General features: G+C 40.5%; 2 long non-coding RNA genes and 1 pseudogene across 3 annotated transcripts; 2 read left to right on the top strand and 1 right to left on the bottom strand.

Annotated features, from left to right (window-relative positions):
- Positions 1-912: 912 nt before the first annotated feature.
- Positions 913-2671, top strand: LOC145550475 (uncharacterized). The gene is made up of 2 exons (XR_014086370.1): positions 913-1213; positions 1290-2671. It is a non-coding gene; the product is annotated as an uncharacterized LOC145550475 (long non-coding RNA).
- Positions 2658-8944, bottom strand: LOC145550477 (uncharacterized). The gene is made up of 3 exons (XR_014086372.1): positions 8781-8944; positions 6618-6808; positions 2658-2843 (listed from the first exon to the last, which is right to left on the bottom strand). It is a non-coding gene; the product is annotated as an uncharacterized LOC145550477 (long non-coding RNA).
- A 4182-nt stretch (positions 8945-13126) lies between these two features.
- Positions 13127-14113, top strand: LOC145550478 (CD5 antigen-like; annotated as a pseudogene). Its single transcript, XR_014086373.1, has 3 exons — positions 13127-13151; positions 13402-13710; positions 13787-14113. The product of XR_014086373.1 is annotated as a CD5 antigen-like (transcript).
- Positions 14114-14332: the final 219 nt, after the last annotated feature.

The following is a 14332-nucleotide window of genomic DNA, read 5'->3' as shown; positions in this document are numbered from 1 at the left end:
TTTCTCCCATAACTTCTCCTCTGTGAGCCAGCCTCTCAACCTCACTGTCTCAGGTAAACTCATGGAGTCCATCAGGAGAAGTTCTGCTTCAGGTGAACCAGCAGCTGTCTGCCTCATTCATGAGGTCAGAGAGGAGGATTGATATTAATGTTCATGATCAGATCTACAGGCAGCATTAAAACAAGGGTCTATATCAGGGGTCCCCAAACTACGGCCCGCAGGCCGGATCCGGCCAGCCTCCACATTTGGTCCGACCCCTGAACAATACCAGAGAGCATTCAGTGTTTTTCATATACCGTATTTTTGGTCTATAAGCCGCTTATATGTGGATTTTTCTTCAACCACCAGGGGGCTCTTTCGCAGGAAGTGAATCATTGGAAGTCAAAATTGGAAATAAAAGAAATTTCCCATTAAAACGGAATTAGGTTTTAATAGGGAATTGAAATTTTAGAATGTTGTTGATCAGTTAAATAGCATTGAACGGGAAAAGATATATTTATATTTTTAAAATAATACTGGGATCATTATGAGAATTTGAGGTATATATATTAGGATCCAGTAGATGGCAGTAGTGCAACAATAATGGATGCAAGCTGCTGTTGAAATCTAAAGAAGAAGAAGAACACCCATTTTCATTTACCACATGCTAGTAGCAACACGAAGGATCAGCACTTTTTCTGTTACAGTTACCGTTCGGAAACTAATCAGTTCAGTTAAATCTAATCTTGGCAACTTTTTCTTTTTCAACCCTAATAAATGTGATATTCACTTGACCTGTTATTACTCAAATTTTGGGTGTCCGCCCCCTCTGCAGCTGCTGCGTTGTTGTGGAAAACCTGGAGCGGCAGAGATATCTGCGATTTATAAGTGTATGTTTACTGTTTAAAAAATAAACTTTGGGGTTGTGGCTTATAGTCCAGTAATTTTTTGTAATTTTTTACATTTGGGCACTCCTGCAATCGTCACACCGTTTCTGTTCCAAACTGACTCCGGCCCCCTACCAGAGAAGGAAAAAGTTAATGTGGCCCTCACAGGAAAATGTTTGGGGACCACTGGTTTATATGATTATTGTAAATTTCTGGTTTGACTCGTCTGATGAAAGCTGATCCTGAATCTGTTTCGTTCGGTTTCAGACTATCTCACTGCTTTGATCATCAGACTGGTTGTCGTCCTGCTGGGTTTGCCGGGATCAGTCCTGGTCCTCTACTTTAAGGTACTGCATGTATCATGCATGATGTGTTCAGCTGGGAAAGTTCTTGCATTGAAGCTGAACCATCCTCTGTTTCCAGGCCAGGAGAAACCAGAAGTCTGGAGCAGAAAACAACCATCATGATGAAGGATCCAGAGCTGAAGGCAGCTTAGAGGAGGAGCCTGCAGTCTGAAGGAACCAGGAGAAAAGGATCTTCATTTCACATCCACAGGAAGGAGCAGAGACATGTTTCAGACTCCTGGAAATCTATCCGTCTGTGTATCTATGATGAAACGTCTCTGTGCTCCTGCAGCAGGAAGGAAGTTCAACATTCAGAATTTTTTATCTGGACTAAACCTACTAAAGTAAAACTTATAAAAGAAGAGAATACAAAGCAAAACATTCAACAAAATACAACAGAAAACCCACTTCATCAAAATCTGCTCTTCATCAACCTTGCAAGGATAGCATATGATAGGATATTTGGGGTCAAAGGTTAGGTGGCCAATTCCATTCAGGCCCTGAACCCAGTTTGTGTCCTCGTCTTAGTTGGGGTTTTGAATTGTGACAAATGCAACACAGTTGATCCTGGCTTGTAATACTGTGAGCTGCCTGTAGGTGGTGTATGTCTTCACTGCCATGATAACCCATCCAATACATCCAGTTCCATCAAGTCTGAACCAGAAGTGATCCGCGCCATCTTAGTAGGGAAGTGCATGTACAATGCTTAGTGGACCCATGGCTTCAAGACCAACAACAAGAAAACATGTGGACACTCTTGACCAAAATACGAGAGAGAGATACATGAACAAAATGGCCGCCGTCGGGATCAACCTGTATGAGACGGAGGAGGGAAATATGTCAGACGATGTGGACAAGCTGCCTCTGATCTCCTACTACGATAACGTTAACTACCAATCAGCACGAAGAGTGCATACGCTGTAAACGAGCTTCACTGGCTGAAATTCATGGACGCATATAATTAGTATTTCAACAGCTTTGTAAAGGACAAACGAACTCTGTGTGAATAATGAGGTTCTGGTGACTGGCAGACCAAGTACAGGTAGCAACAAACACGTCGGCTACATGTCTGTCTTAGCCTGCAGATGGGATGGAACATTTTATGGTTACTATGATTATGAGTGGATCAATGCATAACAGTGTTATGGTTCTTGTGTAAAGCTTGTGATCATGGGAAAGTCTTCTGAAGCTGTTTCTCTGAACTCTGGATTATTATAAAGTTGTAGAATATTTTCTTTTTCATTCTTATGACAGCCATAATGTTTGATTTGTTTATGAAATAAAATGTGTTTGCTTGCAGTGTGTTTTGTAGCCAAGTAGATTGTTAAACTGTGTGAATTAAATGAAACGTTTCCTATAAACAGTTTGCTGTGTTTTGCTGGAGGCTCTTTCTCCTGACTGTTCAGTGAGCAGAGACTCCAAATGCTGTAAAGCTTCAAATAAATATTGACAAAGAATTTATATTCTCTCTGGTTTTTATACAGTTTTTCCTCAGTCTGTTAAAGATAATTTCACCCACAAACAGGATCCAGTGAGTTGGAGAGGTCGAGGGCGACAGGAGATCAGATGCATCCACCAGATTAAGGAGTTAAACTTCAGTCCACCTCCTAGTTGGATGAGGGGAGTCTGAAGTCTGAAGAAATGTAAATAGGTGCAAACAAAGCTTGGTGAGAAATGCAAAGAAACAAAAAGACAGAAAAACTAAAAAGACATAATTAGAAAGAAAATATGACAAGTGGATGAAAGAAGCTGAATGCAGAGAGTGGAAGGCAACAGTAGCTCACATGTTGTTAAGGTATTACAGGACATCAGCAAACTGTTTGGTTTGTGTTAATCATCTGGTGGAGAGGGAGAAAAAGGCCCAGTCTTTTTCTTCGATCACAGATTCAAATGGAAAACAGTTTTTCGATTCTGCAACAATTGATGTCTTTAAAAGTTCTATGAAACCTTTACAAATCTAATTACAAATGATCCAGATTTAAAAGATGATTGAAACTAATGTGTTGCTTTTCTCAGATCATCCACAGCAAACATCTGTGCTTTTCCATGATATTCATGTGGAAGTTGAGTAACCAATCAAACAACATGCTTATAGAATAAATCCAACGAAGCGTGTTTTAATGCAACAAGAAGTGGCTTACCTGGTTGAACATGGTTTAGCGGTGCCCAGTAACAGCGCGTGGAGTTCGCCCTTTATTCTGGTCCCAAAACCAGACAACACATCTCGAATTTGCACCGATTACAGAAAAGTTAATGCTGTCACTAAGGCCGATTCTTTTCCGCTTCCGAGAATGGAGGACTGCATTGATCGTGTTGGCTCCGCCAAATTTGTTACCAAATTGGACCTGTTAAAAGGTTATTGGCAAGTTCCATTAACACCCAGGGCTTCTGAATTTCTGCTTTTGTGACTCCCGATTATTTCCTGCAATATACCGTTATGCCTTTCGGGCTGCGTAATGCACCCGCTACATTCCAACGTTTAATGCAAAAGGTGTTATTTGGAGTGAAAATTGTGAAGCATATTTGGATGATGTAGTAATTTATTCCGCTACTTGGTCAGAACATCTGGAAACTCTTTCAGAAGTGTTCAATCGTTTTCGTGATGCTTCTCTCACATTAAATCTTTCTAAATGCGAGTTTGGTAAAGCCACTATCACCTACTTAGGAAAACAGGTTGGTCAAGGACAAGTGCGTCCTATTGCTGCTAAAGTGCAGGCAATAATCGATTTTCCTGTCCCGCAAACAAAAAAGATTTGCGTCGCTTTTTGGGAATGTGTGGTTTCTATCGCGGGTTTTGTAAAACTTTTCAGCTGTAGTTAGTCCACTCACTGAACTTGTTAGTCCTTTGAAAAATTTTGTCTGGTCTTCATCTTGTCAGGTTGCGTTTGAGTCTGCCAAAGCATTGTTGTGCAGTGCACCAGTGCTGGCTGCGCCAAATTTCGAACGTTCCTTTAAACTTGAAGTTGATGCCAGTTTGTCTGGCGCCGGAGCTGTTCTTCTGCAAGAAGATGAGCAAGGCATAGACCATCCTGTCTGCTACTTCTCAAAAAGTTTAACAGACATCAGCTTTATTACAGTACAATTGAAAAAGAAGCTCTTGCTTTATTACTTGCTTTACAGAACTTCGAAGTTTATCTTGGTTCTAGTGCGCAACCTGTACAAGTATTTACTGATCATAACCCACTAGTTTTTGTCTCCCAAATGCGCAACTCCAATCATCGACTGATGCGCTGGTCTCTGCTTCTGCAAGGCTTTAACTTGCAGATTAACTACAAAAGGGTAAGGATAATGTAATAGCTGATGCTTTGTCTAGAATTTTTTTAGTTTTCTCATTTGAATTAAACACTTGGGGTGTGTTTAATTTTTAGGAAAGGGGGTGTTACGACTGACGGCGTACAGTTGATTATAAATGATGAGTCGGCAGGTGCCCGTCCCTGATTGATTGATTCCAAGAAGACGACGGAGATGTCCCATTGGCTGCTTTTCGGAGGGGACGGACATAAAAGATGCTGACGCGGACTTCCTGTGTTCCATCCTCGACTCATCTCCACCGGCCACACCCTTTTCCTTTGTTTATCTGTGTTAGAGTTCTGGAGTGTAGGAGTGAGTTGCCGTTTATGTTTCCTTTGGTTTTCTCATGTTTTTCTTAGGTTAGGAAGGTAAGTTTTTTTGTACTTTGGTTTATTTACTTTTGATTAGGTAAGCTTCTGTTACTATTTAGATAGGTTCTTTTTGTTTGTTGTTTTCGGCGATAGCTCACTCTGAAGCCAAGTACTCCAGTTGTAACATCTTGATAAAAAAAAGATATATCTTTTTAAAAATCAATCATTATCACCAGTTCAATTTTGTGTGTGTCGGATGTTGAGATCGGAGGAGGATGGATCCTTCATGTTGCGACCGGGCCCCCCTAGACAGTGGGAGTTATGGGATGCCATTAAGGAGCTACAAAAGTAAAGCTGTTTGTAGCTTTACTTTTTGTAGCTCCTTAATGGCTACAAAAGTACAAAAAGGCCATACTACCTGGTCTGGACATCAAACTGTACACTGATTTCAAATCAATAATGATCAAAACACAATTAAAAACTTTCAAAATATTAAATTTAACATGGCATTTTTACAAATTAAACTCTGAATTCCCACGCTTCATGAAGAAAGAATAGTTTCTCAACCTTTAAGTTAGCTTTAGCACTAAGCTAAAATTAGCTCCACTAATAACATAGTAGTAGGATTGTGCCAATTATGACAGAAAGGTATAGAAATTTAACTCAGAAGACTGTAATCTGTTTTGGGGACTTTAAAGAGTCAAAATTTTCATTTATTTACTGATATTTCATCATTTAGTACATCAAGTCAGGCAAAGCAAAGGAAAACTGTGATCTATACGAATATGGCTAAAGCTAAACATGCAAAAACGTTTTTTTTGTTCAGTAAAACTATGAATATATAGATTGAAATTAGTCCAAGGGAGCTATTTGTTATAGTTTCTATGCCAAAATAAACCTGATGACTTATTAAGAATACACCACAGAATCCCGACCCGACTATCAAACTTTGGCCCAACTGGGCTCTAATTTTAGATCAGAGCTGCAGAGGTTCAGCTAATATGAATGCATGTTGCTGCAGCAACATAAAGGAGCTGGTAGAGTTTAATATTCTATATGAAATGTTTTTAGTTTCATGGGCCTAAATATCTCAGCGCTTTGAACTAAACAACTTTTTCCAGTTGAAGATCTAAAGTTTAGATTAACCCTAAAAACCTGGTTATGCTGCAATAAAGCTGATAATGTTGCTGACGCTTCAGTCCAGATTAGCATCACGCAGCTCACAGAGGCTGAACATCCAGATTCATGTTTAGATTTCCCTCTGCCTCTATGAAGCCTTTCTGCTCTGATGGTCAAAAACTAAATCTGAAATTAAATGACAGAAAAATGTCTAGATTATGGTATGGTACACATTACCTCCATCATAATATTGTCCAGACAACTTGACAATTTCCCTCAAATCTGCCAAATAGCTGTTTGTCTCTAAACCTCCAACCTTTGATGCATAAATGAGAAACTTTCAATACTAAATGCATCACCCACCTGAATGAAATGTAAATGGTAATAATGGATATAAATGTGTTAAAAAAACCAGAATTATATTCAAAACAAGCTTCTGATCAATTCAGATCCATGTGAATTACTGTTCAAGAAACAGTTGAGTTTTCTGTGACTCCATCCATTAGTACACATTAGAGACTTGAAGCAAGTTTCAAAGTTTCCATTATGGAAACTGAATTGGTGAGTGTGAATTAAAAACTATGTCACTTTTTAGAACTTTTCCATTAAAGGGGCAGTGTCATGTAAAATCTGTTTTTTTTTTGTTTTAAATCATATTATAATGTTATTAATTCATCAAAACATACCTGAAGTTTTGCTTTGACTCTAGGATTTCCGTGCTGGTAAACCATTTTCACTAGTTCCTGGCCTCTGCTACTCACTGGGTCAATCCAGGCTCCAGTAACATGTAACTCCATGTGGTGTGCTGATCCCGGACGAGCCCCCATGATCTGTTACCGGTCCCAAAAGTCAGGACTGTAACAGTGACGTGAGCGATCTGAAGAAAAGAAAAACAGGATTCATTTATTGACTGATATTTCATAATTTAGTACATTATGTCAGCCAGAGCAGATGGAAACTGTGATCCTATCCAAATATGGATAAAGCTAAACATGCAAAAAGTGTTTCTTTTCTTTTAGTAAAACTATGAATATGTAGATTGAAATTAGTCCAAAGTAGCAATTAGTTATGGTTTCTATGTGAAAAAACCCCGATGACTTATTAAGAATACACCACAGAATCCCGACCCGACTATCAAACTTTGGCCCAACTGGGCTCTAATTTTAGATCAGAGCTGCAGAGGTTCAGCTAATATGAATGCATGTTGCTGCAGCAACATAAAGGAGCTGGTAGAGTTTAATATTCTAAATAAAATATGTTTTTAGTTTCATGGGCCTAAAATATCTCAGCGCTTTGAAATAAACAACTTTTTCCAGTTGAAGATCTAAAGTTTAGATTTACCCTAAAAACCTGGTTATGTTGCAATAAAGCTGATAATGTTGCTGACGCTTCAGTCCAGATTAGCATCACGCAGCTCACAGAGGCTGAACATCCAGATTCATGTTTAGATTTCCCTCTGCCTCTATGAAGCCTTTCTGCTCTGATGGTCAAAGACTAAATCTGAAATTAAATGACAGAAAAATGACTTATGAAAAAAAAATACATTTAAATGTTCCAGATTTATAATCTGAAGATGTTCCAGGAATCCTCCTGGAGGACAAACTGACCACTTCTCCTCCCTTTGCTACTTTCTCCTACTACTCTCCATCCTTGCTCAAGGTTTGCCACAGAAAACATGCTAAGTATTTACAACACGGAAAAATTATCATGAAAATAATAATAAAATAAGATAAAACCAGCGTGATGTGTGACTACAAATCGAACGCAAAAGCTCATCACTGGACTGAACCGCTTAACCAATAACTCACCGGCCAATCAGGACCACATACATAAACTTTACAGCGCAGAGACAGAGCCACTCACTGGGCAGCAGAGGCGCCGCCAGGAATCTTGGGCCCAAGGATGAAAAATAAAATTGGGCCCCCTTCACAGCTGCTGTTACCATTTCTTTAGCTTATCTGACTCATAAAAAGCATCACAATGTTAAAGGCTTGCAGCTGCCTTGCTTTCATTGGTCAAATGCTGATACTAGCTCAATGTTCACTGCTGGTGAATTTTACATGCAACAGATACATGCAAATAGGTTGTTTAATTTTTTTATCATCAGTGTTAGCTCATTGAAAGCTCTCTCCCCACCAGCAACAGTCACAGGCAACGTACAAAATATACATGAAGCAATCCAGACTTCTCAAAAAAACCGATGTGCATTTAGTTCAAGCTGCAGAATATAAATGTAATTTTTTTTAAATATGCTTTTCCACATTTGTTAAAGCTGTCACCATGTTGTGACAGTTTGAAACAGATAATCTGTGAAGAGATCAATCTCCTCCACTTCCTCCCTGAGCTGCTATTGCTGTCTAGAGAAATGCTGCGTCCTGACCACAAACAACCAATCAGAAGCAGGACAGCCTTAATGCTGTCAATCATCCTCATTCACTCACTGCTAAGTGTGCTAATGGAAGATTTTATAAAGTGTTTGAATTTCTCTGAGTAAGTGTTGCGGGTCTCAGTGGGGGACAGGCAAGCAGATGCAAATAACCTGTTTTAACAGGAAAAAACGAGTGAGCCACATAAGACGGTGTTGCTGTGCTGGTAGCTCTCATCCGTATTTCAGGTTATAATAAACTCATTATACAACTTTGAAAATTGTGACTATACATTCACACTTCTACTAGTTCTTCTATAACACAACATCAGCTTATTATTATACAAGGAATTGTAAAATATTACACATTACAGACGGCTATATAAAACATACGCATTCTTCACGTAGCATCTGAGGAAATCCTCTGAGCAGCTAACCGAGAGCTTATTAGCTAAATATAATGACAACATAAAATAACACAAACCAAATACACCGGGGACCGAGGTCACGACGCTTAACAGATCAATCATGTTGATCACATCTCAGTTTTCAGCTTAAACCCGAACCAACCCGTTTAAACAGAAAAAAATCGAGTGAGCCACAGAGACGGTGTTGCTGTGCTGGTAGCTCTCATCCGAATGGAGGGGAACTTCCTCGACACCGAAATCTCGCACCGTCAGTCCCGTCGGGGCTCTCTTCTGCCATCTAGCGGCGCAATTATGCATTGCGTGACATTGCTCCAAAATTTCAAAACATGGTCAAATCCTAAACTAAAATCATAATTTTAATCAAACAAATGCGACCACACTTTGAGGGAGTCACACAAGAAATAAATTGTTTTTGTTGTGTAACTGTAAAGAGAGTGGAGAGATGCGAAAAATACAAACAGATTCCCTGGAATGACGCGAACTAGCGGGATAGTTAAAGAACAACGGTTTTAAAAATTTTGGAAAAAAAGGGGATAAAAGACAGTAATAAAAAACAGTAGTTTCCCTGCCAAAACGGGAGACTAGACAGGTGTGGTTTTCTCAGCCATTTATAGCTTTTGTTAGTAACGGGATTTAACACCTTTGCTCAGAAACTCATCGACCAGCCATGTACCGCCAGGATGATTTCCGCCTCCCGTTTGTTGAGACCTGGGTGATATGAAATTTATTGAGCGGTTCATCTGTAAAGCTACATTTACACAATATGCAACAACTACTCAGCCTATCCGCTTACCTGTATAAATAATCCCGCAGCGCTTTGAACCAGCAGCTCCCGGAGGAGAAAGGCTGCAGAACTCCAGGCATCCCGCCAGTCGTTTTAAGGAGGATTATTGGTCCCCCGAAAACAACGAAACCCCGGGCATGATCATCAATCAATAAAATCCTCACGGCCCAACTTGAAAATTGGACGTTATGCCGCTAACACTTAGCTTTCGCCAACAACTCAGAGGCGGAAGTGAAAGCGTTGCGCAACGCAAGTAAAGTCCCGGCCGGAACAAACTGCTAAATAATAAACCAGGAATTTTATTAATCGTGGTACTCAAATCATTCGAGGAATCGTTTCAGCCCTTGATGTAAACGCTGCATATAAGGAATAAATCTGCTCTGCCAGTGAAACGCTCAGAGCAACAGAGATGGTTGCAATACAGCTTATTATTATTATTAATTTATTATTATTAAAGTAACAAACAAGCAACGCTTCTGCAGTCATTGCTGACATTCAGTTCATGTTCTCTCTCTGTTTCTCCTCTTCATAGCAGCTACACCTGGGCTCATTTCTGTCCAGCTGTGACCCTTCCTGGAGGGAAGCTGAGCTACTGCTGCCAACAACATCAGGTTCCCTTTCAGTGGATGACACACCTGGATCCACTCCGGCCACAAGCAGAGCAAGGACTGAACTAAACACAGGAACAACAGAGACTGACTGGTGAAACCTCTGAATCCCAGTAGGCCCAGTTTGAACCCATCTTCATGATGAGCTCCTAGGAAGGAGGCGTTGTCTCTGAAAGCAGCCAAAGACCTGAACTGTGACGACATTCAGGAAGTAGCAGATAAAAAAGCTTAAAGTAGGAAGTCTTCAGAGTCTGGAGCCACATCCTGATCACATCAAGAGACGAAGCTTCACTCCACATCAGAGGAAACATGGAGCAAACAGCTCTGATGCTGCTTCTGTGTCTCTGCAGCTCAGGTAGGACTCCACTTTCATCAAACACTAATATTCACTAGAGTTCAAATTAAAATGATCTGCTGATAAACATGTTAAATGTTACAAACTAAAACTGGAAACTGTTTCTGGTCTCCGATCATAGAGCTGCTGCTACACAGTTAGTGATGTTTATATTGTCTACTTGCTGCTGAGGAGCCAATAAAACCAAGAATTGTTGGTTTTTGTGTTTTAATGATGTAAAACAGTTTGAACTGCCTTGTTGCTGAAATGATCTATAAAATGAATCTGATTGGTTGATTGATAAGGAGAAGCAGCAGAAACTCTGTGCAGTAAACAGGTGGAGCCTCATAAAATGCCTCCTTCTGCATCAATTCTCTCATCTTCCTCTTGACTCCACAGGTTCTCTCTGAGGTTCTGGTCAGGCCCGTTTGCTGGCCAACCAAGCCCAGTAGCACCACGGTCATTGGACCAGCTTCTGGTACCGCCGGTTGTGTTGGTGAAAACGTTTGAGGTCCGTCTGACGTGGGAGTGTCTCAGGCAGGATGTCGAACTGCCTGCTGCAGATTAGAATCAATCAACCAATCGATCGAGTTTATTTGTGAAGCACATTTCAGCACCAAGGCGATTCAAAGTGCTTTACTTCAGAAAAACACAAAAAGTCCTAAAAGACGCAGTAAACCAGTAAACAGTACATTTAGTCAAAGTGCCGTCGTTACTCATCAAAATGTTGTTCAGTGTTTCATTTATTTTGTTTCAAAGCAAATCTGACCAGCTGGGTTTTTAGTCCAGATGTAAAGAAACTCAGAGTTTCGGTTGTTTTGCAGTTAATTGTTGAAACAGCTTTTCAATCATTTTGCTGATGAATGAAAGGTTGGAGATCGGCCTGTAATTCTGCAGGAATGATTTGTTCAGATGGTTGTTTTTTATATCAGTGGTTTGAAAACTGCTGGGGGAAAACGGCTGATGAGAGCCATGAGTTACTATTAGAATCAGATCAGATGAAATGACAGGCAGGACTTTCTGAAGAAAAGCTGTGGGTGTTATTTTTTTGGGTTTGGCAGTGAATGTTGACCCTCTAATATTTAAAATTTTCTCTGTAGCGTGTTTGGCAAATTCATTGCAGGCCGTGTTTGACTGCAGCTCAGCTGGTTTGTGAGTCTGTCAACTGTGGCAAATAACGCTTGAGCACTGATAATGTTTATAATTTCTGCAATGAATGTTTAAATCATATGTTTTAGAGTTGAGTGATTAACTTCAGTCGTGCTTAATAGATTTCATAAAAAACAAAATTGAGTTTTACTCCATTTACGTTCGGCCCTACGGCAAAATTGTCTTGCAGATCTGTTTGCATATTTCTCCATGGAGATTTGTTCCTACTAGACACAACCTTCACTTTAATGGGGCCAATGCAATCAATGACATCTGAAATTTCATGATGGAAGTTATTTACCAGCTCATCTACAAAGTTGATGAGCTGGTAGACTGCTCTGAACTCAGAATCAGAACCAGAACCAGAATCAGGACCAGAATCAACTGGATTTGACAACTTTTACACAAAAACAATGAATTTGACTTTGGTTGGTCTCAGTAAAGACATAAATATAAATGGATAGAAAAGGTGAATAACAAAAACATTTCAGGTTTTACTACAGAGCATAAATAACATTTAGGTCTGGGCTTTAACTAGGCCATTCCAGCATAAAGATGCTTTGATCAGAACCATCCCTGATAGCTCTGCCTCTAAGAGAAGATCAAATAAACTCCATCAACAGGATCCTGTCAACACATCCTAAATCAATCTGTCTCTGCTTGTTGTAACCCAACAGTAAATGTTGTTTCTTCCAGCGCTGTCTGATGAAGTCAGACTGGTAGCAGGAAGGAGTCGCTGTGGTGGCCGACTGGAGAAGAAGGACCTGGGAGACTGGGAACCAGTGAAATATTGGGACTGGAACCATACATCAGCAGCTGTAGCTTGCAGACAGCTCCACTGTGGATCTGTGGTGTTGATACAAAGAGATGAGAGCTACAATCTACAGATCATCTGTTCAGGTGATTCCATATCCTGGCCATTTCCTTCCTGTTCTGCTTCCAACTCCACTTTAAAAAGATTCTCACTTCCAGCTCAGTCTGGGCTTCTTCCCCTTCACCTGGATTCCCTCTGGTAGATTTTCTACTGGACCAATCAGCGAACAGAAGGAGAAGTTTGAACGATGGCCTTGATTTTCTGTGTTATTTTAGAATCACAGTCTGTCTGTAGTTTTAACAATGGCAGCAGAGGAAGTTCAGTCCATGTTGGCCACACGTCCAAATACTGAATTAACATCAACAGCCGCCTCATTCGGCTCGTCTCTGTTTTGTGGTGGACAAATGATTGTAAGGTAAAATCTGCTGGTTATATTGTCTTCATTCTAAATGCTGGTGAACTCTCACCAAGTGAAGCTATTTGGGTTGCATGCACAAGGTTGGGAGATGTTTTCCTGCAGCTGCATGAGAACCAGACCGTCTCTCCCTCAGCCTTGGTATAAAACTCATGTTGTCTCTGCCTGGGAGAGTTTTCAATCAGAAATGTTTCACTATTGATCGTCTTATATTCTCTCTGTGTTGTGCACAATATGCGAATAAACCTGACGGAGTGACTTCATCTAACAGTGCTTGGTAATAGATTATTTCCATATCATGGTTGCAACCCAGGAAACTTCCAGTAAACTTCTTAGTGTGGATCTGGAGCATTGCATGTCATGGACAAACGTTAGCAACTGGAACAAATTTAAAAAGAAAAATAATCCTATTTACAGTCGGTTTCACTCCACCTTTGATACTCTGAACTTTTCTAGTTTGATTTTATTTACATTTCCTTACTATTTTTTATCAAACCCAGAAAAGTTTCCATGTCTGTTTAAAAAAATAAAGTTCTGAAGGATTTTAAAACTTTTTTCTTTCTGCATCCACAGACTCAGTCAGGCTGGTTCAAGGGACCAACCGGTGCTCAGGTAGACTGGAGGTGAAGACCAACCAGTCGTGGTCCTCAGTGTGTGAAAAAGACTTTGACCTGCAGGATGCAGAGGTGGTCTGCAGGGAGATTGGCTGTGGGCCTCCTTCAGTCCTCCAGGGGGCGCTCTATGAAGAAGCAGAGGCTCCAGTGGGGAGCAGAGAGTTCCTGTGTGAAGGCAGTGAGCCTGCTCTGCTGACCTGCAGCAGCAGGAAGAGTTCAGTTAGAAACAGCTGCTCACCTGGTCAAGCTGTTGGACTCACCTGTTCAGGTAGAGGAGGATCTGCAGACCTGCTGCTGTTCACTGCTTCACTTCCTGCATTAATGAACTCTCTGTCTCTGCTCAGGTCCAGACATCAGGTTGGTGGGAGAGACCAGCCGATGTGCCGGGAGACTGGAGATGAAACAACAAGGAGACTGGAGACCAGTGACTGTTTGGGGTGGTGACTGGAACAAGAACTCAGCTGCTGCAGTTTGTGTTGAACTGGACTGTGGTTCTGCTGTTTCAGTAAGATATTCACAGGAAGCTTCATGGAGACCAGTTTGGGGATCAGTCTGACTGTTTGCAGTCTGGATCTGAATTAAAGAACTGTTTACCTGATGATGTAAACAGTCTTGGAGCCATGAGTTCATCTGCTCAGGTAACTCTGAACTCTCATATTTATGTGTTTTAAAATGTTTCTTCATCAGGTTCCAGATGTCTGCAGAGAAACCGTCACCTTTAACTAAGAACCTGAAACCTGGAGGAGAGGGAAACTAAAATAATTTAAATATCCAGATAAAGTTCTCAGTTTAGCCCAAATAGATGAACAAAAACTCATCATTTTAATAACTTTTAATCTCTGCTGCTTTGAAGTCGATGCATCAAAATCCCAGGAGGACTTCAAGGAAAT

This window comes from Poecilia reticulata, unplaced genomic scaffold, assembly GCF_904066995.2.
Source record: "Poecilia reticulata unplaced genomic scaffold, P_reticulata-male-v2 Scaffold_55, whole genome shotgun sequence".
NCBI classification, from domain to species: Eukaryota; Metazoa; Chordata; class Actinopteri; order Cyprinodontiformes; family Poeciliidae; genus Poecilia; species Poecilia reticulata.
The sequence above is the reverse complement of the archived record's forward strand: the minus strand, read 5'-3'. Positions and strand labels throughout refer to the sequence as shown.